This window comes from Choloepus didactylus, chromosome 22, assembly GCF_015220235.1.
Source record: "Choloepus didactylus isolate mChoDid1 chromosome 22, mChoDid1.pri, whole genome shotgun sequence".
Classification (NCBI taxonomy): Eukaryota; Metazoa; Chordata; class Mammalia; order Pilosa; family Megalonychidae; genus Choloepus; species Choloepus didactylus.
In genome coordinates this window covers 26,304,350-26,332,294 of record NC_051328.1, presented here as the reverse complement: position 1 = coordinate 26,332,294, position 27,945 = coordinate 26,304,350, and the positions used below count along the sequence as shown (strand labels likewise).

At 46.9% G+C, this 27,945-nt stretch overlaps 1 protein-coding gene across 2 annotated transcripts in view; it reads right to left on the bottom strand.

Moving 5' to 3' along the window:
• The window catches only part of ZFHX3 (zinc finger homeobox 3), a 281,010-nt gene extending 253,361 nt beyond the window's left edge, over positions 1 to 27,649 (bottom strand). The window contains exons 1-2 of one of the 2 annotated variants that reach the window (XM_037815539.1): positions 27,374 to 27,649; positions 2,734 to 3,219 (exon numbers count right to left, since the gene is read on the bottom strand). The gene's annotated coding sequence lies outside the window, so the exon portion shown is untranslated. Of the gene's footprint in view, positions 1 to 2,733; positions 3,220 to 3,321; positions 3,383 to 27,373 lie in introns of those variants that run through there. The other variant, XM_037815540.1, reaches the window with a different exon arrangement.
• Positions 27,650 to 27,945: the final 296 nt, after the last annotated feature.

Sequence of the window (27,945 nt, the reverse complement as noted above, 5' to 3'; positions counted from 1 at the left end):
AGTTCACACCACCGAGAGCCTGAATGCTTCTTTGCGCCCCCCTAAAATCTCCATGCCTACAACTCTACCCATAAACACGCACATGCACGGCCCGAACACTGCTCCAGAGATTTTTATATGTTTAAAAAGTCCACGAATCTGAATCGCCTCCTCTCTGGAGCAGAGCGGGGCAGTTTATTCAGAGAAATCAATAGGAAAGAGCATTTGCAAATATTTATATAAGCCCTGTGCGTTTCAGCATTAAGTAATTAAAAACTAAAGTCAAGGGATGGGGGGGAGGGAGGAGACAGACAGAGGAAGGCCGCTGGCCTAGAGTGGGTTTTCCTGCCCACACCTCATCTCCCCAAACCACAATCCTTTCAAAACTGACTCCATGTACACTTTTTATGAAATCCTGCTCATGCACCATTTGCTAGACTCTTTCAAAATCATCTCCAAATATGGATTCACCTACCACCAAGCTTTCAAGACTGACTTTAAGATAAGTGTGTGCATTATCTCTTTCTCTCTCACACACACTGCAACCTTTACTTTTGACATCGCTTTAATCTCTAGTGTATTACTCTCTCTTATACTCCTATCCGTAAATTACTTGCACCGGTTAAAGAAATCTAACATTATAAGAAAAGGGCCCCCGCCGGGCTAATTCAATAAGCAAATCCCATCACCTAACCCCCAATACTCCCAACTCCCCTTAACCCATAGGTTTCCTACATTTTGGACTCAGTACCTGAGAACCCCCACGTGTAAACAGATTCACATGTAAACAGATTCACAAAAGAAAAAAAAAAATGACAGTAAAATGAAGGAATTCTAAAATGAGACACTATCATGTGGACTTCCTTTATATTGTTTCAGAGGCTTAGGCAGTAAATTCCCTCTCAGAAGTCGAGCAAGACATTGGAGCACCCAGGCTGCAGATATTGTAGAAATTTACTCTAAATGTAGGTGCACGACTGCGGCATGCTGTCCTATTGATTATGCACATTGTGATCAATCTTCTCCCCTCTGCCATTCCCAAGCCTCTTTCTGAGGACCTCCAAATAAGTTGGTCTGTTACCAGCCACTCTCCCAAAGAAGGAGGAGAAAAGTAATTTTTTAAAAAACATAATAAATCCTCAAGTGTCCCCCACTGAAAGGGCTCAAGTCTTTTTTAAATTCCAAAGCGAATTTATGTTCTGAAATTTGCATTACAGCCAAGCGATCACCGTATGTCATATTCTTCAAAGGTACTTAACAAAACCCCCTTTCAAAAGTCACTGGAACTGGAGGCCAGAAAAAGGCAATCACCCTCCTTCTTCCATATAGTCCTTGGATCAAGTTTCAATAATTGAGTCCAATAAAGACTGTCATATTTACCCTACTTCAAAGCAACAAGGAGGAAAAGTTAAGAGTGGGTGAATTTTGAAAGCATTTGTAATCAAAGAATTTGCCACAGTCGAAGGAATTGCATAACATTTTACAAGAGTCAGATTCTGAATAACAGATTAATTTGCAGACATCCGTAAAATAAATACTTTCAATTTAATGCCTACACAAGCAGCACAGGAGTACTGAGTCCATACACAATTTAAATACACCTGCACGCGATACATTTAGATCTCTCCAGTTGATATGCAAAGAGTTGTACGTTAAAATGCATAACATAAAATCCAGGAATATGGTTCTTGCATCTAATGGACAAAATACAAAGACGACAGGAGTGGAGCCCGGCGAGGAGTGAGAGTGGGAAACGGGACATAAACAATCCCAGATTCGCGTGATAAATAAAGAAAAAAAAGAAAAAAAGAAAAAAAAATCCTCCGTTGTCTCTCAACTCAGCTGGCCGAGGAGAAGCCGGCCAGGTTAGGTCTGGCCCTGGCCAGCGGCGCAGCCCCGAGCCCCCGGGAGCCCCTAGTGTCCGGGGCAGAGCCCCCTCTGGGCGCTCACGGCGCTGCCAGTGAGGCAAGGCAGAGAGCGCGCAGGTAGAGGGGTCGGGCGGCTGCGTCGTCGCCTCTCCCGCTCCCGGACCCCGGGGCTCCGGCCCAGCTCCCGCGTCCCCCGCAAGTCGAGCCCGGGTGCGGAAGGCGGCCGCTCGGCCAACGGTTGGCGGTAGCAGCCGCAGCCGTAGCAACTGTTCTGGGCCGGGTGCCCGCCCCGCGCGGCGGCTCAGCCCGGGGCCCCGGCGCCTCTCGGGGTGGGGCAAAGTTGGGGGCCGGGGGCGACGAGGGCGGGGGCGCTCGGCCCCGCGGACCCCCCCTCTCCTCCGGCCGCCGCCTTTGTCTCGGTGCCCGGACCCCGGCCGCCCTCCCGCCTTCGGCCCGCGCCCCGGCCGGACCTGCCCGGCGGCGCCTCCAAACTCGCCGCGCGGGCCTCGCCCTGGGCGCCTCCACCCTCCCGGGGGTCGTTCACGGCCCGCGGCGACGGCGCGGGGGCCAGGGAGGAGGGGGCGCCCCGGACTTGGCGGCGGCGGCGGCGGCGGCGGGAGGAGGAGGAAGAAGAGAAAGAGAAAGTTTGGCGCAGGGGGAAGGCGAGCGGGACGCAGCGAGCGAGAGAGCAGGGCGCGGGCGCAGGGAGCGCGGGCGGCGGCGGCCGGGCGCGGGAGCCGGGAGGGGGCAGGACGAGCCCCATGCAAAGCAGCCCGGGCGCCCCGAGGAGCCCCGCGTCCAGGCGGCGGCGGGAGGAGGAGGAGGAGCAGGCGGCGGCGGGAAAAAAAAAAAAAAAAAAAAAAAAGAGGGAAAAGTTGCCACTTACGCGGTTGCTTCTCCGGCGGCGGCGGCTGCAGCGGCGCTGCTGGCGGCGGCGGCGGCGGCGGGAGCTGGCGGCGCTTTTAATCCCGAAAAGAGGCGCTCGGGCCGCGGAGCCCATCAAGGCAGCAGCGGCGGCTGGCGGGGGTCGGCGGCGGCGGAGAACGCGCTGCTGGCGGCGGCGGCGGCGGCGGCGGCGGAGCTGGAGCGCGCTCGGCGGAGCCCGGGGCGGGAGGCGGCCGCAGCCGGGGAGCCGGAGCCGCCGCCGCCGCTGCCGCCGAGCAGCATGGTTGGCGGGGAGTTTACAGCCCCCGGAGCGGGCAGGGGCCACGGAGGAGAAGCGGCGGCGGCGGCGGCAGCGGCTCTAGGCTGTAATTGGGATGCAAAGCAGGCGGCGGCGGCGGCGGCGGCTGCGGCCGGGAGGAGGAGGAGGAGGAGGCGGCGGCGGCGGCGGCGGCTGCAGCGGTCGGAGGGGACGCGCTGGAAGTGGGAGCTGATGAGTGAAAAGAAAAAAAAGTCTTTGGATCTTTATTCTGCTAATTAGTTTCCTGCAAAAAATGGCTGTGATTAATTCAGTGCGCATGTGCTTCATTACCCAGGCACGACGGGAAGGGCTAATTAGCCACCTTCTGGATCAATAAGATTCAGCAAAAAAGAAAAGGGGGAGGTGGAGGGAGGCAGAGGGGAGGAAGGGAGGGGAAAAAAAAAAAAAACCAGGGGAAAGTGATGAGCAGGGCAAGGAGAGAAGGAAGAGAGGATGGGAGAAGAGCCCAGGAAGAGAGAGAGAGGCACCAAAAGTTTATGCATGTATTAAAAACACACACACACACGACACACACGCGCACACACACACGCACACGCACACCGAGAAGTGAAGTGAAATGCAGAGAAGCAACAATAGGAACCTGGCTAAGATTTTTTTTTAAGTTTTTTTCTTTTTTCTTTCTTTTTCTTTTTTTTTTTCCTTTTTTTTTTTTCTGTTTTTGCAAATGCAGCAATGTTTAAATTAAATAGGAAGAGAGCACCTTCAAAGAAGAGGGTAGGGGGGAGGCAATAATAGAGTGGGGCAGCTTAAAGCAAAGGTCTAAATGAAAGAGCAGAGAAGCAGCAGAGATTAGGAATAGAGCCCACTTTAAATTGTAAATCTGAGATTTTTTAACCGGGGAAAATTACCTCCCTACAAATCAGAGGATGAATGAAGAAAATATGGAGAAAACTTTAACACGTACCATAGACTAGGTAAATAATAATAATGTTAATTTTTTTCTGAAATAAGATGCAATCAATCTTTTGTGGTTATTTGGAAGGAGAGGGGAAGGAGGGAGTGATGATTAGAAGAAATAAAAGGGAGAAAGTGAATCAGAACTGAAAGGGGGTAACTTGGGGAAAGACAAGAAAAGGAAAAGTTGCACTTGGAAACAAGTACAACTTTCTACCTTTCTGGACTTAAGAGAAAAGTAAAATCAATTTTCTCGTGTAAAACCTGGAAAGCAGATGTTTTCAAAACACAGGAAGCTATTTTGCCATCAAAAGCAGGGATGTAATAAACGCAGTGAAAAATAATTTCAGACTAAGTTCATGAGAAAGAAAGCCAGTATGTTTAAATAGCGAGGAAAGGTCTAGAGTGTAGAAAGGGTGGTGAGGAGGGAGGGAATAACATACCCCTTCCCTAATGCCAAAAAAAAAAAGAAGAAGAAGAAGAAGAAAGAAAGAAAGAAGTCTTACAGCTGCCTCCAAGAGTTTGGAGCAGAGTCTTGAAGCCAAAGGGCTTCAAATGAGAGGATGGATTTCAGATAAAGACTAGGAGTGGTACATCCCACCAGAGCCCAAAGGAGATCCCTGGAATCAAAGACAGCAGCCAGGGACCCTGCTACTGTACCGATTCCCAGTACATCAAAGCCATCACTTAGGCGGGTGCATGGTACCTCCAAAAAGCAAGCAAACAAACGCAGGAAGAACAAGAGCCCCCCCCCCCTTCAAATACTAACCTCAGCGTCACTGCTACTGCAATAGATTTTTTTTAATGACAAGTATGTATTTATATAAGTTCTAAATATGAGCTAGTAGCATTGGAATTACAATGTCTGGAACAAAATAAAATGCAATTTGCACTTTAAGTGATCTGCAAACAAACATTTATGTTTTTGAAGGCATTATTAATAAACCCTGTGACATCAGGTAGAGAGGGAGAGCGCTAAAACTTATTTTTCTTAGGAAAAAAATCTTGCCCTAGCCTAGCTGGATTATTTATTTTAGAAGGAATTTGGGAATTAATCAGGGAATCTGTTTGATTAGAAAGTAATTCTTCATTTTGAGAAATTTCCCAATGCTCTTAAGAGCATGCAGCTTCTTAGTTGGGGGGGGCAGTTTAGGATTTTGCAGGGTTACCTCATCTAATCCTTCTGGGAATAATGCTGTTTTATTTAGGAAAAAAAAAAAGAAAGAAAATACATTTAGAAAAATCGGGGGTTTCCTCTCTATGAGCCAAATCTGGGTTGCCATTCAAACTTTGCCTGGCTGCTTTTCCATGCGGGACAGCTGATCAATAAAGCCAAGTCCAGCCTGGCTTGCTACAGGTTTCACCAGTCAGTGCTTGCAAAACCTTTGTCATTTTCTAAAAATAAAAAAGCTAAAAGTTATTGTAGAAGAAGGGGCTTTTTTTTGTCCACTGCACAATGTGTCTTTTGTGAGGTTAATGCCATTCTGGGCTCTCGATAGCCCTGGACAATGGGGACTCTCCAGGAGCCTGCAAAGACTCTGGCTTTTTTCTTTCTTGCTTTTTTTTTTTTTTTTTTTTTTTTTTTTTTAGGGAAGGATGAAACATTCCTACAGTCCAAACACAACCTCTACTTTGATTAAATAAATATTTATCTTTATTGTAGCCATTGTATATTTTTACCTTCAGTTTGTCCGGTTTCTATTATTTTAAATTTTTCATTGGCAACAGTTAATCTCCTTTTTTTTTTTTTCTTTCAGTCCAAAGTGCAGGTCAGTGTAAAATGTAGCCGACTAAAAGAAGACTGGTAAATTCTGAATTTTTCCATAATATATCAGGTAAGGAAAATTGTTCAGACCCTCAGGAGTATATTTTCTTCCTATTTATCTGTCTTCACAAATCTTCATAAATCTGTTTATTTATTTAAGAGGTAGCAGAATCAAATTTCTCCTTGTAGCTCTTGAATATCACTTAAATGCTGTATGTATTTATTTTCTTTTAAAAAATGTAAATAGTACTAGAAGGGAACTTACAGCCTGTTTTTTACACAAAACAGCACGGAGGAAGTCAGTACCTCCACTGGTACAGGCTATTGGGGGGAAATTCTGGATATAAATGTATTTCATGTTGCAATATAGGAAAATGTCAGCTTAATCTGGTAAATACTTATGCTAATTTTACTGAGTGAATTCGTTATAAGGAGGCGAGGTACCAAGCTTATATGATTGAATAATGCTTAGGCGATAATCCAGCATCTATATGGATTATTTTACGTACAAAATGAAAAGAGGAACCAAGAAATTCAGAAAGTAAATCCTTCATTTAGATGGCAAGAGGGCAGAAAATTTTAGACCAACCTGTTTTTAAAACATTTACAGAAGGGAGAGAAAATGGAACGTAAGCTACATATTGCATTGATGGGTACATTTCTCTGCCTCACGCTCAAATGAATGAATATATATTTATATAAACAAAGATGTATTCATAAAGGAGTACATAAATATACATTTGAATGACTTTAGTTGTCTGTATCTCTATATGTGTATATTTACGTGCACACGAATATTTAAGGTGTACATAAACGCAGGTCCTGTACAGAGCTATGCGTGCTCCCTTGCTGGGGGTTTGTGTTTCCAGATCTGTTTGAAGCCACTTCTTTGCAAATATAGCATAGAAATGTTGACTTAATGATGAAGCTATGGATGATGACTTTGAGTAAGAATCTGTTCCCCTGTAATTTTCAGAATCTGGGGTTGCAATGTGAGCAGCTATTATTTGGTCCAAGGGCTTAAGATGGGCCAGTCTTAAGGGGAAGGGAGGGTGAATGAGGTCTTAGTAGATCTTACTAAGAGTCTAGTTTCTGGCCCTGGGTTTCCTTCTGCAGGGGGAATGGGGACATAAAAAGAGGGGGGTGGGAGGGAAGGGAGAAGAAAAAAAGAAAAACCCTGTGAGGAGGCAGGGAGGTTGAAAAGATGCCTCCGTGCAACTCTAGAGGTAGATCTAAGAGAAGGGTTACAGGCTGAAGAATGTGCGGTTCCCTTTTTGAATGTGTATTGTTATTCTAAGTCTATTGTAAGTACGTGTTGCTGTCCTTTCATTTGCCACGACAACATATGGATTCCATAAATGCAGACATGCCGAAGTGCATCTGTCTGGGTAGTTAACACGATCCAAACATCCCTTCGCATTCCGCCAACTCCGGCTCTTCCTCCGACTCCCCGGCAGCGCCTGGGCTGGCCGGCCCTGCTCCAGGCTCACAGCGCCCCGCAGTCTCGCCCTTTTGTGGTCTCTTCACGGGATCCAAAGTGCCGCGCCGAGGAGGCGGGCTGCTCGTGATCCCGGGGTCAGAGGCGCCGCCACCGGCGGCCCCTGCGCGCGCGGGGACGAAAGGGTTAAACTGCCTGAGCCCAGGGAAGGGGCTGCGCTCATCCCGGAGCGAGGTGCAGCCAAGGGCAGCTGTGATTTAGGGGCCAAGTCCGAGATCACCTTTTTCCTGCCTCTGGAAATGGCAGAAGATGAGGTAGGGAGGGAGAAAAATAGAGAGATGCAGAGAAAGGCAGCCAGGCGCGGCGCTTGGAGCTTCATCCATCCGACAGCCCCCCACCCCACCCCGTCCGGCCCACCCCTTAAACCCCAGACAAGCTGAACAGTTCCCCTTTCTCCTCTGGGTGCGGGGTGCGCTCCTTGTAAGCGTCCCGAATTGCTTCTTCCGCGGCTCTGTCCTACGGTTAAACCACTGCCCGGAGTGGGTAAGCCACTGTGCCCACCAAATCAAAAAGTTTGCTCTCAGTGGGCCAGAGGGTGAGCAGCTGTGTCTGGGTAACTATTGCTTCCCCTTTTCAGAAAACAGGGGTGCCCCTGGCAAGATGGGGGAGTTTGGTTGTTGGCTCCAGCCGCTCAACCGCGCCGCGCTCGCCACAGTGGTGAGCGGATGTACACAGTGGTGTCCATTATGTGCAGCTACTTGCTTTGAGCTCACATTCTCAGTCAAGAGCTTTCTTCCCCCTTACTCCAGGCAGCCTGGAGAACACTTTTGTCAAAATATTTTTCACGCCTGAAAGCTAGACAAAAACTAAATTCAGATATATTTTTGAGGCGTTTCACTGGAAAAGAGCAGGGTCAGAAGTCCCCTTTTGTCCTGACGCAGCACTGGACGCACCAGGTTGTGAGTCTCGGCGCTCAGGTGATGTCCTGGCACTGTGGGGGGGGGGGGTGCCCACTGTGCACATAAAAGGGGCTTTAACGGAGAACGAGCTTCCGAAATCCACCCCCACAAGGTTGGACGTTTAGGACAACGACAGTTCTTTTGGAAAATTACTCCAAGAAAAGGGATGCTTTGCTGGGTAAAGAACTGGCTCAAAATGACTGAGTGAAAGGGGAACTAGATCTCTGGAGGACAGGAGGCAGGTGGGGGGAGGTGCAGGGAGAAGAAAGGGAGACCGTGAGGGGGTCCATGGATAGGGCGCGTGGGGCGCAACCGGGGAGGCTGACGAGGTGCTCCTGGGACGGTCTCTCCAGCTGCCAGGGTGAGAGCGAATCACCCCGATTTCCACTTCTGCTTCTAGGGCCAAGGGCGGACCAGCTGGTCCAGAAGGCAGCTGAGCTGTGTCTTCCGAGCCCGGCGGCCCCTAACCCCGCCAGAGCCTCCAAACCGCGGAAATCAAACCAAATTGGCCGCTCGAATCGAGAGAGGTTTCATCCCTGGGGCAATGGGGAGGGGACGAGCTTTTTTTTTTTTTTTCTTTTGAACTCCAGATTCAAAAGAGACCACAACCTACTTTTGAGTGTCATCCCCAGTACATGGATTTTCTATTTCTCAGAAGTAAAGCCTTTAAAGAATTAGCCCCAAACTTGGAGCGCCAGGGTCCTTGAAAGAGTTCCAAATGATAAAGCTTGCCCTTCATTTCGAATACATGGCGCATTGTGAAAATGCAGGGCAATTAGTCAATTCCAGGGTTTGAGTCAGGTTCCCAGTTTCCTCGGCTTCTTTGCAATGGAAATCTGAAATCCAACCTTGGGGCGGGAGGCCTCTCGGAGCGGGGGGGCTCTCCCGGGTTCGCACCGCCTGCACAACCGGCAAGCGCTTGATTCCCTTTTGGTGACCCGGCACTAGAAGTTTGCACCTCATGTAAAGCCTGGGGCGGGTGAAGAAGAGAGAGAGAACTAACCCCATCACAATGCAACAAAGTGAACAACTCCAGGGCAAGAGACCCTGGGTCCGGCTGTGTTCGCTTTAGGGATTTCCAAGGGCATAACTTGGGGGAATGTCAGCGGCTTCCTGCTTGCCAGCCGGAGGCAGAGAAAAGGGAGCCCTGCGAGGCGCGGGCGGCGGGCTTGGGAACAGGGCTGCGGACGGGCAACTGAGACCTGGCGCCCATTTGCACGAAGCCCGCCAGGGCAGTCGTGGAGAGATGGTACCCACAGTGGCATGTGCATTGTTGACACGCAGACACGCAGGCGAGCGCTAATGGAGGGACGCGCGGCTGAGCAATCCTCCTGGATGCCTGCATTTCTTGCAGGCATGACTTGTTTAATGGCCAGGGAATTGAGGGCCTCTCCCCACCCCGTTACCCCCTCCCCCCTTTTTTGCTGAGAAATGTAAAAAGGGACCTATACCGTGTACATATTCTGAAAAAAACATGTGCATTCTTTCCTTGAGAAATACCTAGCGCCATAATATTTCTGATTTAAGGGGCGAGGGAAATCTTTGAAGTAAAAGGAAATCAGTGGGGGACGAACTATCTTTTCCTGATTTTTTTGTGCCTCTCCTCAAAGCCTGTAATGGGATTTACAATGAGAGATTCCCAGTCCTCGTCCCCCTCCCATTCCATTTCGCTCTCTTTGCCCCAGAAAACATCTGCCGTAACCAACTGCACGTCTAAGGGGACGGTTTAAAGAGAAACAAGGTTTGGGACGCGCGTCAACTTTCTTTCTCTCTTTCAAATGAAGCTGAAAAAAAATTCCAAGGACAATTTAAGCAACAAACGACATCGAACACATTCTTTTCCAAAGCAAAAATTTTCCGATTCGTTTGTTTTCCGTTCTTAGAAACAGAGAAAAAGGCGAATCCGATCAACCCAGAGCAGATGCCACGAAATTTGGGGCCCGCTCTTCGTTAAGGCGGGCAGGCGGAGGGCAGGGTATGGCCCCGCGGGCCGGGAGGAGTCCGGTGCGCCTCAGGCCGGGAGCGCAAGATCGGGCAAGCCGGGCTTCCCGCCCGGATGGCCTGCGGGCCCAGTCTGTGTCAGGGCAGTAAGCAGGGCACTGGTCCCCTGTGGGTGCAGAACGAGCCCTTCGGATCGTCCCCTGTTTAATTCCAACGCTCAACCGGGCAGCCGCGACATTCGACGCCAGTTTCCTGTGGCTCCGGCGCACAGCGCATAGTTTTTGCGTCTGCTCTCTCGACAGTTTCCCGAGGTGCTGACCCTAGTTCACTGAGCCAGCGCGTGCGCCCCTAACGTCTGGCTCAGCTAGCCTAATTTTGGGAACCTCCCTCTCCTGCGGGCTTGGGGATCTCAGGAGGAAAACGGGCACCCGGGGCCCCTGGAGCGGCTGACCTGGGCTCACAGGCTGGGGCAGAGTCCCAGCCCGGGGGACCGGCCGCCCGTCGCAGGTGCGCGCCTGGCACGGCCCCGCAGCCCCAGGATCCGTGGGGGAAAGGGCTCCCGCGAAGCAATTCGAGCGCCCCCTGCGCCCCTGCGGACGCCTGGAAAGCCTACCGGCCAGGAACTTGGTCCTAGCAGCGACCTAAAAAGGAGAGGGTGCGGCGGATGGCGCGCCTCGTGCCCGGGACCCGTGCCACCCAGACCCAGCGCCTGCTACCCCTCAACCCCCTGCCACAGCCCGGGGGTCTCTTGGTCGCCCTCGCCCGGATTCGCAGCCTCTCGGGCCCCACCCCTGCCCCGTGGGGCGCCGAGGCGGAGGCACAGTGTCCACCTCGGGGACCGAGCCAGGGTCCCCGAACCTGAGGGCTGGAGGTCACAGGGCCGGGTTCTCAGGCAGCCTTTCCCAGCCAAGGCCCGGGGCAGGGGATCGGCTCTGCATCCCGACGCCCTGGAGGAGCAGAGCTGGGAGTGGAGACCAGAGCCGGGGCTAGCCAAGGAGGTGGGAGTGGGTGCTTAGGGTTAGTGAGGAACGTACTCGAGGGATGCCTGTGTCTGCATCTTTGGTTCTGTGCATCTCCCTCCCTCTCCTTTTGCATGGGAACAAAAAGAAAAGCAGGCGGATTTGTGCCGACCCCTCTTCCCGCAGTCTGGGAACTCTGCAACAGGAAGAATTGCTCATAACGACACTTAAGCCCAGACACTTGAATGCTAAAGGTTAAACTGACAGTCTTCAAGGAAGGGCTTCCTGCCAACTGGAACACTGGTGCGAGCTGTTCCAGGCTCTCCTCCATCTCACCTCTTCCCTCTCCAGGTATAGCTAACTTCACTGGTTCTTAGTGTTCATGCACTTCAGTGAGGGGTACCCCTGGGAGCTGGCTCTTCTCCCCAACCTCACCTTTCTTGTCTCCCCCATTATTTTGCCTGTGGCTGTTTGTTCCTTAGTTTGCCCTTGAGATCCAGGACCTGTGGGTTCCAACTCACTGTTGCTGCAGAGTTGGCATGAACCCTCCTCTGAAACAAATATGTCGGATTCACACAGGTGGACATTTTGGGAGAAACCGCTCTGGTCCCTTATCCCTTTACTCTGGGCACTTGGCCGCCCTGCAGCTTCGCGATGGCAAAACCAAGCTAATAAACTTAGCGCACAGCCTTGGAGGGGTCTGAGACTGGCCGAGAGCGTGCAAGCGGGGGTAAGATTTTCAGGCTGGGAAGCCTTCCCAAAAGGAACAGCCACGAGGGTCTCTATCCCAGGGACCCTGTAATGGGAGCCTGGAACCAAGGGTACCTCTTCCCTTGTCCTCCTTACTCTCGGGAAAATTGACAGTGAGATTCAATTCAACATCCCATAAAAAGGACAATCCAGTAAGAGATCCACGTATAGCAAAGAGGAAGGCAGTTAGCTTTTAAGAGCCTGGCAATCTGGTCCTTCTGTCTTCCTCCATCCCTGAATGTATTGAGCACCTACTACGTATAGTTCCCTAGTAGTCACTTTCCATGTAATTGCATTGAAGTTGGTATTATTAGTCCCATTTTTATAGATGAGGGATACCAGGCCCAGAGAAGTTAAGTCACTTGCTTAAGGTCACACAGCTATTAACTGGCTCAGTTGAATAAGAACTCAGACCCATCTGGCATTAAAGCTCTCAGTATTTCTATTAACACCCAGCTGCCTCTTGTTGAGGTCAGGCGAGCCAGGGGACATGAGGGAAACAAAAGATAGGTATGGAGTGCTTTGGGGCTGAGGGGAGGGAAAGCAAAATACTCTGGGGTAGGTTCTCTGGTTTTGATTCAGGGCTAGGAGACAAATTACTGAAGGGCTTGGGGATTGTTCTCTAAAGGAGAAAAGGCAGAAACAACAATAAAATATAACAATGTGGACAAAACCCCAGGATGACAGTAGCATAACAAAACCCCTGGGTCAACTGCCCCATGTAGCCCTGGATTTGTGGACCTGGGCAGGCCACACCAGGGGAAGTTCATACCGAGCCTTTGTGTTTGTCTTTGAAAGTTTTCTTACTGTGTCTGAAGCTGAGACAAGTTCCTGACTTCTGTGAGTCAGCAGGACTGACAGGAAGGGATGATCAGATGACCAACTACTCATGAAAAAATATTAGGAAATTTAGTTAACTGGGGATAAGAGAGGGCGGCAAAGCCCAAGTGACAGTCACTGGTCACCTCAGTGCTTGCCCCAGGAGTTCGGTTTGGTGGGCCCCAGGACGGGAAAGAAGGTATGTGGCAGCAGCCCAGCTGTGCCCTCAGGACTGATATGCCTGCTTTGTCGATACTGAAGTTCGACCATGTGAAAATCCTCCACCAACGCTGGCCTCCTCATGTGTCACCAGACACCAAACCACCCCAAAAGGCAGCAAGCTGCGTGGGCTCATCTCTCTTCATTGTGTTCTTTGGGCTGACTCCTGCTGAGGCCATGCAAGTCTGAGTGGGTAACTGGGCAGGACCAGCCGGGCCCACCCAGAGGGGCTGCTGAAAGCCTTGTTAAGGAAGTACTCCTGACCAGGCAATCCAATTACATAATGCTGCAAAAATAACTCGGCTCTGGACTGGGAGTCTTGTTAGAGTGACGTATTTTGTTAACGGAGAAGGGTATCAAATATCTATCTTTCAACCCAAGGGCTGAAAGTACATTTGTGGTGCTGATTGGACACCCCCTACCCACGCCCTATAAGGGAAGTTAACAGGGGGAAGGGAGAAGCAGTAACTCTGCACAATTTTTTCTCTCCTCCTTTTTTTTTTTTTCAGGTGCAGCTAAAGCTAATGGTTCAACTTAGCTCTATTCTGCCAGCTCGTAAGTCGATTCTAGCATCATGTACATCCAAATTAGTCTTGCAATGTTCCCTATTATAAGCTGATCAGCGAAGGTTGAGGGAAAGACATTAGGGGAGTGAGGGAAAGAAAAGATTGGAAAACAGAGTGCAGGGAGATGTTTGCTTTGTTGTTATTTTTTGGTTGAAGAGGCGGGGTGAATTATCTTAGATATGATACTTACCTAGACTTAGGCGTCCCACTCAGGTGATTAACTTGTCCTGGTTTGCTAGGGACTTTGTCCCACATTTAAAACCGAGAGTCCTGCATCCTGGGGACCCCCTCAATCCTGGAATACTACGACAGGGGTCACTCTACCTCCCACAGGCTTTGGCCAAATTTCCACAAGGACATAGGAAATTATGACCAGAATAAGGTGGAACCTTTCAATGCAAAACTATTCAAACAACAACCTACATGATCTATTTCATCACAGATGTGAAGGCCCTATTTCCAGGAATTTGAAGAAAGAGCCATATACTCCCCCAATCCACTATTTTAGACTCTAGATTGTTCCTGGTAGAAAAATCACTTGCTCTGTCCATTTTGCTTTTCAGATAAAGTTTCCAGATATGCCTTTGCCATTTTAAAATGCCCCAAATTCCTGCCATGTTTTGCTTAGGGAACACCCTATATAATATCATCTATATATATAAATTCTGCTTGATAGTCATAGTGACTTGTCTTTTTTTCACCTCCTTTCTTTTTGGGGGTCTCGATTCCTCCCGTGGCACCACAGACACATATCGACCTGTATCAAACTCCTCTAATATATTCCCGTGGAGTCTGTTAGTGCTTTCTTTTTCCTAACGTTGATAATCACAGCATCTGATCCTTTCATTCTAAACTGCAGCCTTCCAATCCATCCTTAATCTAGACCCATCTGACCCCCTTCCGAACGAGACAAATGAGGACAAGCCATCCCAGCCCCAGCTACCCCACAGCCTCCCAGCTTAGTTTTACATTCATCTCCACCTCCATTCCTTGTTAAATCAAAATGTCTAAACTCCTCGAGCTAATTATCAAAGCAAATCGCTTTCCTCCCTGAGTCATATTCCTTGGCTTGTAAAAATGCAATTCTACTTGGAGACCACCTTGTCGCCGACATGAAAACCTGCTTGCTCAGGACGCAGCGGAGAGGAAAGGGTGAGGCGAGCGCCTCGCGCCCTCCCCCAACAGGCGCTGCCTTCATGGAGTCTATTTCCAGTCTGTTTACCTGCAAGGAGCACGTGACCGATCCAGAAGGAAATGCTGACATCATTGTCTCTCGCACACATGTGCGGCCTCCCGCCTCCCCTCCCTCTCCGCCGGCTCTGCCCGCGGTCCGGCATCCACCCTCCGGCCTCCCTCCAGCGGCCTCCCCACGCGCCCGCGCGCTCCCCCGTTCCTCTCCTCGCATCACACACTTCCCTTTGTTTCCTTTATTTGAAAGCTGTCTCATAGGCTGTCTTGGACACTCACGGACGCACACACACTTCTGGGCGCCCTGTTCCTTCTCTAACCAACCTTTCTTCCTCTTTCGATCGCTTTCCGATCTGAGGCCGGTGAAGTCTTCACTCTACTTTAGAAATAGGCTTCCTCTTTCTCTGTGGATTTGGAATTTCTAAATAACAGGAGGCTGGGAGGCCTAGTGAACCTTCCAGGTCAGGGGTGGGGGCGGGGCAAAGCGAGGCTGCAGATCCCAGCCACTTAATTACCTGCTCCACCGGGCTTCCAGACTTAGGTTTTGGGGTTTGAACAAACATGCCTTTATTTATTTATTTTCAGCCTTTCCTCTCCAGTCTGAGTCCCACCCTTCTATCATTTCTGCAGGCCGGGGCACCCTCCCGCCCCCACAGCCAGACCACAGGACCCAGCAGCCTCTCGGCCTGGTGAGGAGGTTGCTCAAGCAAACTCGTTCCTGGTCTTTTCTCTGTTGCTCCTTACTGTGTGAGGGGTACAGGAGGCCTCTCAGCGTCCTCCCAGCCCTGGACACTGGGAGCTGGGAAAACCCCGGAGGCGGAGAGGAGGGGCAGCAGGCAGCCCAGGTGCCTCCTGCCTGTTCAAAGGGCTGTTTATATGAGGGACCATGTGGCAGGGCTCTGGGGTTTGGCTGCTCCCTGAAAGCTTTCTTGGTGCACGTGGGCACAGAGCCAAAGCATGCAGTTTAGAGGAAATGTTTAATAAAGACAGGGGAGCCTCAAACTGTTTATTTATCCTCACAGAAAGGTGGAGATATGGTGTCCCTGGAAACTGTCTCAAAAGCGTACAGCAAGGTAGTAAGGCCAGAGGGTGAAACAACTGGGGTAGTCAAAGGGGGATGGCTTGCCTGGACCAAAAGGCAGAATGCAGCCTATAACCTGCTCTTTTGCTCAGGCCTCCTGCTGCTACAGGTCCTGCACTTTTGTTCTTGTGGGGGGGGGGGCGGGCGGTGCGGTGTGGCAAAGGGGTAGGGGGTGGTGGAAGGAGGCTTGAGAAGGTCACCCAAGAGTGGATCATTCCTTAGGTGTGAACTCACAATCCCCAACACTTGTAAAGGTGTAACTCTACCAAGAGATCACTTTTAATGGGCATATTCACCACTGGATTGTAGAGAATGAGAAGTACAGCATCCTGTTGAAAACCCAAGAGAGATCTGGAAAAGGTACCTTCAATGTTAAAATAGTACTGGTTTTCAATGTTCAGCTACGCTCCTATTTCTTAAGAAACCGTCCAGTACTGCCCGGTTAAAATGGTCCTGGCAGCTGGTCAGGAGAAAGGCCAGATGCTATGAGTTACTTTCTGGAGATGTGTTCACCAAGCAATGCACAGGGTTGGCAGAGAGTTTTGGTGAGGAGGCCCATTCATATATACACCTCTTCAGGCATGCCAGGATGTAAAGCCTCTTCACACATGCCACGAATCCAGAATTTTCTACAGGCTTTAAACATTTTGTACAAGTTCTATTTTTAAAATTCCAAATGTTAAGGCCAAGGGTGTGCTGTTTATTTGAGTCGTCAATTAGGTAGATAGCTCTGTTAGTCAATTAAATGACTTTTATGGTTTTAGGACCTAAACAAAAGTGATGTTGGAGAGTTGCAATGTCATTGTCATCATCTCCATTTGTACTTATGGGGTTCCTGCTGAATTAAAAGCAAAAGAGAGTGAGGTGGAGAGCAGCTCAGATCCTAGCTCCTAGTTATGCATTTGAGAACCCTCTGCCAGTGGCTTCTATACTATCCAAATATTACCATTTTTTTGTCAAGCTAAAGTATAAGGTAGTGTAGAGAGGTGATTATGCAAAAAACTTAGACAAGTTCCATGTCTTTCAATATGGCACCTTTTAACTTTGGAGAGATCTGGGGAAGGATGTGTAGAAAGTTCTTTTCCCATCCTCAAGTCGACTTCAGGCCCACCTTCTCACATTGACCCTGCTCTGAGCCCAGTGTTGGAGATGACCTCAACCAGCTTCTCAGGTTCAGCTCTGTAGGTAGATTTTCTGGATTAGTTTATGACTATATAGGCACCAAAATAAGGTTCAGCAAAGGATCCCTTTGCTGTTTCACTACTCAGAACCTGTGATGATGTGGAAATGCACATGCATTTATGAATATATTTGCATTCAGGTTATGGCAATCCCACCCACCTCCCCAAGGACAAATATCAAATGGAGTATACACTGTACAGCTTTCCATAAATGCCCGCTACATCAATTGGGACCTGGTGATGGGCCTGTGGTGGAGAAGAGGATAATGATGATGACAATGATGATGACACTGAATTGCCAGTAATGATTCTAGGATGGAGGTAGTTCTAGGTGTAGAGATATGCGTAGCAAAGGATGAATGGATGAATGTATGAATGAATTGTAAGACTTGCACTGAGTGTTTTTCTGAGACTAGTTCTTTATTTTTTATAAACATAATTGTTATTTATTATTACTTAGTAAAAGAAACATAATCTCAACTGCTGAGCCTGTGGGCCAAACTAAAATGCCATAACAGTAATACAGGATACACTGACAACTGCTTTTCATCTATTTGTCAGCATGTTTTTAAAAATATGGTTTAGTTACCTAATACTTCCCCCGCTCAAGGTAAATGGCCACAGAACAGAAAGTCCTTTTTTGGTACCTAGATCACAGACCCTCTCTCCTAATCCGAGGAACGGTGTAAAGGGAAGCAGGAGAGGGCATCAGAGAGAGCATGCTGGTAGCTCAGGACAGACGCACCTCACACTGATATACAAAATATAAGCACAAATGAAAACATATAGAAAAGAACTATATGGAAGAACTGAGGTCTTTTCTTAAAGTAATTTAAAATGAAACAAAAACTTAAGAGAGCTGGAAAGATGGCCAAAGGCTTGGGGCTTAATCCCAGCTCTGCTACTCAGCTGATGGCCACCAGCAAGTCACTTAATCCGCTGAATGAGTTTTTTCCTTGTAAAATGGAGACTTTACAAAGGTTGTTTGGGAATTAAAATGAGATGGTGGTCTAAAGTGTCTAGCACAATGCCTGGCACATGGCAGGGTGTCCAAAGTACAGTAGAAATTATTAATATTTTCCTGATACTACTTACCTGTCTTCCCTGCAGGGTTGGTGTGTGAAGATCAAATGATTGTGAAAGTGATGCATAAACTAGAGGGCCCTAAATAAATCTAAGATATTCTTTTTGGGTATTATTGGGCTCTGAGTTAAATCTGTTAGTATTTGGAAATGCGGCAACGAGATAAAGATATATTATCAAGGCAAACTTGCTCCACGTGCAGGTCTCTGATATACCTGATATTAAGCCATAAAGTTACTGATATATGAGGATGCAAGTGCCCACCAGACTTCCTCTTGGGGGTGTTGTGAAGATTAACAGTTTAAAATGGCGCAAAAAGTTATTAAGGTGCTCTGGCTTCCAGGAGCAGAGGGATATGTAAATCCAAGGACTAATAATAAAAGGGATATCATCACCATTTCTAGCAACAGACTCTTTCCTAGGCTGGAATAGAATTTCCAGAAGCGTCTTTCCCTTTTGGAATTATAGAGTATGACAGATTTATTTCCACACATCTCACTTGCTTTCAGAGTTATTGTTTCCTCTTATTTTTTTCCCTCCTCTCTGGTGATAGAGAAGCCTGAGAACCGATTCTGTCAGGAAGTTCTTGGGGAATTTTCAGGATGATGTGCAAGCAGAGCATCTGAATGACTGTGGGCAGCCAGCATTTATTTTTATTTTATAAAACATATGTATTCATAATGGATCTTCAGAGCATATTGGAAGAATCAAAACTATGATTAACAAACACATCAGATACATTTGTCAAGACCCAGAGGATCCTCTCGAGGAAGTTACCATCATTTCTTCTTCATAAGGCAGATCAGGTAACTTTTCCCATGAAGCTGAGCCTCTAAAATAGGATGTGCCGTTAAATCCAGACCCTGGAATAGGGGCTTAATTGCCCCCTGGACATCTAATGCCAATCCCCAAATTTTCTGAATTTATTGACCAAAATGTTGGTTGGAACAGGTTCGAGCATCTTGCTAAATAAAATATAGATTACATTTATTATTTTACCGTCAATCTACTAAAATCTTGTTACCCTTTAATGGAAGGAAATGAATCATTTTGACGGGACTTGTCCTATCAGGTGATATAAGTGCCCAACACTGTATTGACTACAGATTATTCTATAAATGGTTTTGCAATCGTTTTTTCCAGGTAAAGTTCAAGATCAGGGTGTTATGAACCTCCCCTTTTCTTTTTGAAAATAGAGGCATTAATCCTTCTCCTTTTCAGTCTTTCCAAGTTCTTAAAAATGAAGTGACTCTCCCATGATTTTAGCCATTAATAACAGATTCCCTTATGAACAACTTTTATCATGCAAAAAAAAAAATCTGCTTTTTAAAAAAGGTGTTTCTACCGCTGTTTAAGGCAAATTTAAGAGTTAATCATGTAAAACCAACAAGGAAGCAAATGGTCAAGCCGGAAGACCTCTACTTTGACTAACTTCTTCCAGGTCTGTCTTGTGTATACAGATACTATTGGAAGAGATTTCTGAATTGAAATGTGTTCAAGGCCAAAGACAGGTATGGTGAATATTCAGACTGCATCAATCTTGTAAATCTCATGTAAGTCAAAGTCATTATTTTCCATACATATATGGAAAATGTATGAAAAACCTCATAGCTTATAGCTCAACATAAATTACAGTGGCCGTAGGGTCTGCACACTTCCTAAACTCTTGGGCTTAATAATAACCCAACATTTCCAGTACGTACACTGCACATGTACAATCTCAAAGTCAGAAAAGCTCCAACTCTGTAAAGATTAAGATGGGAGGACAAAGGTTACATCCTTGAAATGAAATTCAGTTACCTTAGGTACTTTTGGGTATTCTAGAGTTTGGGATTTCTAAGTTTAATGGAGAGAGATGCTTGTTTAAAAGCTCTGAAACATGAAAAACCCACACCATTTTTGAGCCTTCTTGGCTTTTTATTTACTTTTCTTTATGCGACCAACTTATTCAAGTTCCTTCTTCCTCTGGTCTACTCTGCAGATGCCCAGCCTAGACCCTCTTTGCTCTGACCTCTGGATTGCTCATCACTGTTGGGATGTAAAGAATACCAAATCACCGCACCTTACACCAAGTCCTACAGTGCAGGACTTTTTAATTGATGGGTAGCTGTTGACTCCTCAACAAGTTCCATTTACTACCAAACTCCCTAAAAGAATCATGTAAACATGTTCTCCAGTCCATGCTAGAATCCCTCCTGCTCTCTGGATGGCTCTGACTCCCAGAGAAGTTCCCCAAAGCTGCTACTCTACACCTTTTCCATACTCCCGAAGCCCCACTTATCCCACTCTTTCTTAATTCTGAGCAAAACATTTCAACCACCTTGTTTCTTGAAACCATGATTGGAAAATAACTCCATCAACTTGCCCAGCACATAACCTCAAGGTGCTTTCCCCGCACCATCTTTTCCACCATGAAATGTCTTTGTATCTTCAGCCATTACTGCCTTTCTCCTATTCTGCCTTACGGCTCACTGCATATTTTTCCTGGGCTGTGGAGTACCACCCTGCCAGGTTCCCCCAAGGCCCTGCTCCTTCACCTAGTTCTCTCTCCCCACTCTGCCCTTATTCTGCACCTGCCTCCACCACCCTCATACCTTTAATCCATCTGTCTCTACTTGGAAACCTACGCATGCTCTATTCTTTCCTGTTTTTTAAAAAAAGTACTTCACTTGGTCCTATCACCTATCTGACTTGCCACCTTTCCATTTACTACCAAACTCCCTAAAAGAATCATGTAAACATGTTCTCCAGTCCATGCTAGAACCCCTCCTGCTCTCTGGATGGCTCTGACTCCCAGAGAAGGATGGTCATTATTTTGAGCCTAAACTGATTCCCCTGTAGCTCCTACCTCCTCGTCCCACTGTTGACTTGTGGGGTAGACATTCAAAAGCTTAATGACCTTTCTCCTGTCCTCTCTTCCTCTCTCTGATCTTTCTGAGCTTGGCACTGCCAGTCCCTTCAACTGTTCATCATGGTGCTGGGTCCCTTTGCCTCCCCATTTCCGCATTGACTCTCTTCTTCTTAAAGTGTTGTGACCCAGGAGTAAATGTAATTATCTATGTCTGCTCTGTCTAGTACACTAGAGCAGGATTCTCACCTTCTTTGTTCTCCTTATTACACTTTGCTCAATACAATTGTGAAATCCTATTCCTATCAACTTACACCTGTAAAAGAGTGTGGTTCATGGAGCTCCTCCTTCAAAATTAACCAGGGAGCCTTAATAAACACAGATTCTTGGACCCCACCTCAAACTTGCTGAATCTGACAATGTAAGGGTAGCACCTGGGAACCCACATTTTTTACAAATATGCAAGGTGATTCCTAATGCACACAAAATATGAGGAAAAATGCCCCCCAATTTTTTCCAACACCTGTTGCCAACCCTGGCCCCATACTCTATGTTTGTACAGCTAGGCTTTTGGATACACGAACAAAGCCTTCCATTTTCTTGTGTTACATTTCCTCTTGTTAGATCAGTCCATTGTCTTGGCCCATCAAAATCTTTCAAGTTCTTTATTCTACAAGAGATGTCTTAATGACAGCCACACATGGATTGAGTAAGACAACTGCATTTTCACTGAAGGCCAAAAACCTAATGTCACAGCACCAGGAATCCCCTCCACATTGACACCAGCTACGGTCAACCTACTACTAGCAAACTTATACTTTATCTTTTTTCTCATGAGATAAATAGATAAATTGTCTTTTGCCATGTTGTCAAATGCCTCACTAAAGCCTGGCTTTTCTCTGTTTTCCATATTTCCCTGATCCATTGGTCTATACCAAAACTGTCAAAGAAGGAAATGAAGTGTTCCCATGGGCCATTTACAGATGCATTTTAGACTCTATGGTCAGACAGTGGACTGTAGTGTGCAGATATCCATATTCTTTTTCTGTCACCTTGTTCTGAATGACTATGGCACTTGAGTTATTGGACCCCTGATCTGTATCATAAATGTTCTTGTCCATGTCTTGACTCTATTACTAATTAAGGGGCTCTTGACCACTGAGGGTGTGTCTTATGTGCCTCTGCATGTCCCATGGCAACTAGCACATCTTACTCATAACTTTTCTTTGAATGCATGAATAAATTTACTTTCAATTTCCACTAACTTACCTTCATTTTTTTTTTGTATGAGACAAAAGAAGACTCTGCAGTGAATATTGGAAGAATGTGGTTATTAGAAAGGAAGGAAACGGTGTGCCTGGACAAACTTCCATAGTCCCAATCATTCCTCTTAGTCATTGCTCATTCAAATGAGCTTGCTAGAATAAAGGCATTCTTTGAAATGAAGTATGATAAAAACAGTGAGAAATGATGACACATCTTCTGAAACATCACAACTTTACTAGAATCTGTGGTAATGACCAGATGAGACACAGGAAAAAGTGCTTCGGAAAAGCCTTGCCTTAATGGAGCTTCCCAAGTCAGCATAATGTATGAACAAAATTTATTATGGGCTTAATTCTAACAGATACCTCTGTGATGACACAAACAAGATATATCAATAGAATATAAGATGGCTGGACTGAGAAAATCTAGCCCACGCTGTACTGGTACCATCATTGTTTCCTTCTTCTGTGTCACAGTTGTTAACACAGCTGAGTAATTCTCCGATATTTAAGATAAAGAGGGTCAGCAACTGTAAATGAATGGTGGAAAGTCCTGTGGTTTCCATGAGTCAAATGACTTTCTGCATGATAACAGCTTTCCTGTTTCTTACAGACTATGGAAGATTCCACAAATACTCTAGAACATTCCTCCACTGGAAAAGCCATACTGCCCCCAGGTCTACATAGCTGCTCTGCAAAAGGTCTAGGGCAGCAGTTCTTTACTGGCGGTGACTCTGCCCCACCAGGGGACGTTTGGCAATGTTTGGTTATTGGAGGGGTGTTGCTACTGGCCCCTGGTGGATAGAGATCAGGGGTGATGCTGAACATCCTACAATGCACAGGAAAGCCCCACCCTCACCCAATTCCCAGCGAAGAATTTTCTGGCTCAAAGTGCCAATAGTATTTATCTCAATAAAACTTTTCAATTAAAACAAATGGCAACAGTGCCACTGTTGAGAAGTCCTGTCTAGGGCTATGGCTCTAGTCCCAAGCCTAGCAAGACTGGTCCATCTGAAAGGGATATATAACTCTTTTGTGGGTCTGTGAAGTAACTCACAGGTAACAAACACTATAGGATACTTTGTAGTTCTATGGTGGGGTAAAGATACCAAGGCTGCTGTTCCTGGAAGCCTGCCAGTGGGCTGGTTTGGATGGCAACCTGGATGGAAGTAGAGAGGTTCTGGAATACTCATGATAACAATGGGTTTGACTACAGAGCAGCTTACCGGAAAGGACCTCGGTAAACTCGACTCAGAAGGAAGGATCCTACTCTAGAGATGGAGGAATGCAGATTAAGTAGGATCTTGCAGGAAGCATCTATGAGCCGTGTTCATGTTCATAAAAGGGTCCTGGATGACCACTTCTAGAGATGTAACTGGAGATTGTAAGGATCCAGGAATGTGAGGTGAACATGAAGCAAATATACCAATGGGAATGGGTGCTGTCTGTGGGGTGACAAAAGCCTTGGTTCTACAAGAGTGAAGGGAGATCCCTGAAGCTCCTAGATGACAGATAAGTTATCCCCAGATTGCTATTGTTTTTGATATGGCCAAGATTTTAAACATCACTAGTTTTATCTATTATAGGGAAGCTGATAGATTTAATGAAGCCTCCGGATGCCCCTGAGAGATGATTGTAACTGTAATTAAAAATGGGTGATGACAGACGAGAATCCCACGGGGCTCTAAAGTCAAGTGGTATTTGTACATCTTCTTTCACGGAGAAGATTACTTGGTTCATGTCACTCGGGCTCTTTCCAGTAGTAAAGGATAGTGTCGCCAAACTGGACTGCATTGTGATCTTTGTTGTGGTTCAAAGGTCAGGAAATGTTTGAAGTTGTAAGGGACAAAAAATTGATAAACTAAGTCAGACTTTCATTTCATAGATCTCTACTTGTCACCTCCATGATTACAAATAGCCTAGATGACAAGAGGAATCACCTAAATGAATTCTACCTTAGAGTTGAATCTGGGCATAAACTGGAAGAAGAGAGGAATGAGTGAGACAAAGTGAGGATTAGGCTCTGTACTCGGACAAGGCTTTGGAGACTAGGTGGGGTTTGGCAGGTCAGAGTTAGTAGCAGGAGCAAGAATCTAAGTAGTCAAATGAGATTTATATCATTACTAGGTAGGTCTCAAAGGTCAAGGCAGATAACTGTATAGGCCCAGAGAATAGGAAGATTGAGACATTAATATCAGAAGGCAGAGCCACTGATAGGAGCTTTTCTTATCATGTGAAGGCGGGTCGTCTGGCCTCTGTAGTACTGGTCATAATCACTAGTCATTGGAGAGTCTTGAACCTACATAGGATCTGGAAGGGAGGTGATGTCACTTAGTCTCCATAGTAGGGGAAGGGCAGCTATAGCTAGAGAGAAAGCCAGAATCAGAAGGGCATGGCTCACAGGAAGGCCCTTAGGTTTGAGTGGGACCTTCTGCATTTGGACATAATACAGCCCTGGGCCCAGATCTTGGTGGACTGCACAGCCACACATCCACTTCCAAAGGCAAAGGTGCTTACATCTCCTTAATCCATGCACATCTTTTACCAAGGTGAAATCAAACAGGAGAGCACTGGGCCAACATGAAGCCAACTGTATTGTTGAACAAAGGAACTAATGCAAGAAACATTAGAAATGCAACTGTGATTCAGTCACGGATGTGGAGATTGCACTCTCCACTGACCTGCACTGACTGGCATGAATCAGGAGGCAGGTCTTTGACAGGTAATCCACCCCTAATTCCTGGATAGGATGAATGCACCAGGCAAGGTCCTCAATCTTGCATATTCAGAGCCTGAAGCACAGTGCCATCCTGAAGATCTGGCCTGCAGGCTTAATAATGATCTTTCAGTCTTTCACTAGTGCCTGACAGATTTGGAAATCCCACCTCTGCCCCCCACTAATATGCAGGCCTAAGGAATGATTTGAGGGGTATGAGGATGAAGAAAATTCTAGGACCCAAGCTGTGGTTCCCGTGAAGCTGGTGGTCCTCAACTTCATCTCCAGCCTGATTCTTCCCCAAATCCTATACTCAATCCACAAAAAGTCTACCCATGATTTCTAAGTAGGCAGTGTTTCCTCTGCTGGGAATGCCTTACACCCTCAATATCTACCCAAAATGTCTTCTCTGGGACCCTCCTAGGCTGAGTTACTTGCTTCCTACTCTGTGTGCTCCAAGTTCACTCCACATAACTCTAAACTATATTTGCAATTGATTGTCTACTTGATTCTCTCTCTCATGAGCAGAAAGTGCTTTGGGCTCAGAGAACATTTGTTTAAGTATACAAGTACTGTGTTCCTAGCACAGAGCCTGTCGCTAGTATATGTTCAATAAAAGTTTGTAGAAGGAAGGGAGGGATGGAAGGATGGAGAAAGGAAGATTGATTTTAAGAAGCAGTAAAGACCACTAACAGTGCAGACAGCAGTGTCAGGCTCTTCAAACAAGGATATTAGTTAGCTAGCCAATGTCAGAGGGTTCTATGAAGGAGCTGGTGATGGCTTCGGTGGCTACCGGGCCATGAGTTCCACTGCGCTTATTAGTGGACGCTCAGGGAATCCCTCTTTGTTGGCCCAGTGAGTGATTTACCTTCTTGGAAGGTCAACTACAGATCTGTACTGCCGACTCTTCTGCAGAGCCAGCCAGCACCGGCCTGAGGCTGGCAATGCCAGAGGGTCCTGAGCATCCCAGAGGCTGGGCCTTGCTAAGGCCTGACACTATCCTTCCAGAGTCCTCTGAGGCCCCTGAAATTCAATATTAAGATATATGATAATTATTAATAATGTCTAAAAATAGCCAACAGTTTTGATGAATTGCTTTTATCTAGTCAATGTTTCTCATCAGATGAAATAACTTTAGGAGGAGCTGGGTCCTCATTCTGAAATTTTTGGAAGTGCTTCTTAATTCTCAAAATATTATCCAGTGGGACAAAGACTATTGTGGCTGCCAACCCTGAGAATATCTATACAGATTTTTCAAGACACAAGAACTCGACAATACAGATCTCTTCTACAACTTTCCATTCACCTTAGCAAACCAATTAATTCAGTATTCAGGATTTTCAGTGAAACACTCAGTATATGTCTTTGCTCTTATGAATCAGCTCTTTGAATGCATAAGCTATTCATATAAATTTTTTTAAGCTGGTGGTCCAAACAAATGTTGCAATCACAGAATCAAAGGATGTTTGAGCTAGAAGTCTCTTATAGATAGATCAATCTAAATTAAGGATGCTAATGCCCATTCAGAGAGGGTAAGCAACTTGCCCAAGGACACACAGCTAAGGAGTGGCAAAACCTGGCTTGAAACCAAACATTATGCTCTTAACCACCCCTCCACTGCTCAATATTGATGGTCTATAAAGATTGATGGTAAGCATATATGTGCACACATGCAAAGGGATAGTCTTATATCACGGTAGCCAAATTGTCTGAAGAAACTGTCAGCCCTACTAAAACAATAGCTGATTTAAATGTAGAATAACCTGGTCAGAACGAGTCCCAGAGCACCCCCACCCAGAACTGCCCCCTCCCACCCTGAAAACAGACCATTATTTCCCTCCAAACCTTGTACTGAAAGGAAGCCTGTCAGCTGGCAATGGCCTCGTGAGACAACTTTGGGGAGAGCAAAAGGGCCAAGAAGAGAAAGGCCTCATTCTCACTGCAAACAAGAAAAGGAAAGAGAAAAAGGAAGCTCTGTCTCCGCACAAGGTTTGCTGGGCTGGCTATGAACTGTTCCAGTACATTCCATCAAATAGACGCCTTCATAGAATCAAGCCAAGCGCGAACACCGAGTCTGGGACTCCCACTCCTGGGACACACACGTGGGCCCGCTCACACATGCGCTGGCTCTCTCGCACCCTGGAGAGCACTTATATGGGCTCCATGAGGCTAAGTAATAAACACTTTGTCTTCACTCTGCTATTTATGGGTTGCTTGGGGCATCCTGTTCTCTTCACTGCCCCTACCTGAACAGAAGGCTCCTGCAGACCCTGAGTTTAATAGGGACAACAGTAAATCTGAAAGGCTCTGTGTGCCCCACAAGCTCCTGTTTTCCCAGCCTCCAATGCTAATTGCAGAGAAGGGTCCATCTGCATCCATTCACCTAGTCTCTTTGCTCCCTTCTTCTAGGTCAAATCCCTTCTCCTCCCCTCACCCCCCACAGGGGCCCTCATTTTCTTCCTTCTCAGGCATCTCTTTTCTATTTTACCACTGCCAGGAATTCTTTCATTCTTCTATGATGGATCAACTGACTCTGAAAGCAAGAACAACTCTGAAATCTGCACACCACTGGCTTTGGCCTCCAGCAGAGCTTTTTGGGAAACTCTCGACAACCAAGCCAAGCAGGGTTAAGGAGATGATCAGGTCCTACCTGGTGCCGACTTCCGGGTTCACTTAGAAGCTGTGGACTTCCCCAGCACACACTGTGTTTGGGTTGCAAAGGGGAAAGACGCACATTTGGAAACAAGAAGTGTGCCCAGCCCAACAGACGTCTGAAAACTGCAGAGGAGGAAGCTGAAAGAGTCCAGTGGATGCGGAACCACAGTTGATCACTTTGGTCAGTTTGGGGGAGCCCTTTTCACGCAGCTCCTTTGGGTTTTCAGGGTGCTCAGAGCTGACGGGTCCTGTGTGAAGAGATGGAGTCATGGCTGCATCCTGCCCACTCTAGGGCCGTCACCTGAGCCTCCAGCCCTGTCACCTCTCAGTTTTGTCTTCATCTTGGGCTAAACGGTCGTATCCTGAAAACAGACAAGACAGGGAAGGATGAGTTAACTCGGCCTCTCCCCACAGAACACAGTTCACCATTGCAGCACTGATTAAATACAGGACATTATCTCACCATAATGCCCTTCTGGCGGCATTCCCAGGAAAATTCTAACTAATCATAAAAATAGAAAGAAAAACGCAACCTAAATTCCATTCCTCATCTTAAATGAGTGATGT